The sequence below is a fragment of the Porites lutea genome, chromosome 2 (assembly GCF_958299795.1).
Source record: "Porites lutea chromosome 2, jaPorLute2.1, whole genome shotgun sequence".
In the NCBI taxonomy this organism is placed as follows: domain Eukaryota; kingdom Metazoa; phylum Cnidaria; class Anthozoa; order Scleractinia; family Poritidae; genus Porites; species Porites lutea.
In genome coordinates, this window is record NC_133202.1 from 55,584,609 (window position 1) to 55,586,356 (window position 1,748).

Below are 1,748 nucleotides of genomic sequence, written 5' to 3' on the forward strand. Positions count from 1 at the left end.
GGTAGGAGACAGGTATGGGAATAAGTAAAGTAAAAGTAAATAAGTAAATTTTACTGGTATCTGGCAACTGGTGATCTACAGATTGCCATCTAGAAGGCCACATGCTCAGATGTGGATGACATTGAACTTGCTGAGTACATCAAGAGGGTAAGTTTATTGTTTGTTCTATACAGTGAAACCTGTATCAAGTGGACACCTGCAGGACCTTTGCTGGAGTCTGCTTAATGAAAGGTTGTACGGAAAACATGCGAAGAAACGTTTGAAAAAAAAAACAAAGAAAACAAATAGACAAACCATTCATCTGCTTAATACAGGTTTCACTACGCTTTGCCTCAGTTTTGTTCCTGGTTTAAATTTTTGTTTCTCTTAATTCGTGTTGACTGCCAAACATTTACATACAATGGCAGTAGACAATAGTAATAGAAAGGGACATTTGAAATTATCACTGATAATCATATCCTATACTTGCAGGTCACAGAAGCACCAGCAGATGAGCTTAATGTCATTGCTTTTGAATCTGCCTTTATCAGATTGTTATCTGAAGCTGGAGAGAGTAGAATACTCACAGTAAGTAGAAATCTAATTTATTATGTAGTAACAAGTTAGATAGGGCACATTTAGTTAACACTACAATTAGCTGTATGTGTTTTCTGCTAAGTGCCACATGGTTTAAATAGAGGCAAAGAAATTTATATTTTGCAGTTTGGAGGTCTGTTAAATTGTTGGTTAACTGTGAAAAGAAGTAGTTTTGTTAAAACATAGAAAAATGCTGATCGATTCTGGTAGTCAAGCAGTGTGCCCTGCACCATGCTTGTCACAAATAATTCAAGCATCAGGTTACAATATTATTGTAACCTGTTGCTGTAAATAATTGACAGTAATAAAACAATTAAATAATGTATTCTTGCAGGCTGATAACAAGCTCGATGTCCTCCAGTCTCTAATGCTTCACAACATTCTAGTGAAGAAGAAGGCAATTCTTGATCAATTTAGAAAGGGGCTGTCAATCCTTGGTTTGTTAGATGAAATACAAAGAAAGCCGGAGATGTTTGAAGAATGCTTTGTCTACCAAGACATAGTAAGTAATGATTCTGTGGCCAGTAGCCTTCATTTCCCAGCCTCTGAGGACAAGAATGCTCAAAGGGTATTCCAGTTGCTCCAGACATTCATCAAGAATTGTAATGCAGATGGCCTCGATGATTTCCTCAGGTTCGTCACTGGTACAAGGTGCTCAGCAAAAAGCATCCTTCCACGACGTATAACGGTCTCCTGTGAGAGTACAAACAGCATTTTTGCATCAACTTGCTTGCTGGAGCTAAAGCTTCCAAACCATTTCAGAAATTATGCTTAGTTTGAGGCGGCAATGCATTCAGTGATTGGTGGAAACACATTCACAACAGGATGAAATGGCAGAGTGCAAGTAATGAATAGTCACAAATGTACTGTCTGTACTTTGAAATTAGCCAATGTTGTTGTAAAAAAAATCCAGAGTACCCAATGTTGTTGTAAAAAAAATCTAGAGTTCAAATTGTTGGTTTGATGGGTGGTATACATAAAAGTTAGTCAATACAGTTCAAAGGTGACAACATTTCAGGGCATGCTGCAGTATTGTCAGTTCCAGCATACACGTTTGGTTTGTTAAGTGTCACTATCACCATAAGGTTTAAACTTAAACAAAAAAGCTGTAACTCTGTATGACAATTCTACTTTGGACTGAAAGAAAAGGAAAAAAAACAGTCTGAAAAGTT

At 37.0% G+C, this 1,748-nt stretch overlaps 1 pseudogene; it reads left to right on the top strand.

Moving 5' to 3' along the window:
- LOC140926440 (uncharacterized) overlaps positions 1 to 1,496 on the top strand; it is a 2,895-nt pseudogene extending 1,399 nt beyond the window's left edge.
- The last annotated feature ends 252 nt before the right edge of the window (positions 1,497 to 1,748 follow it).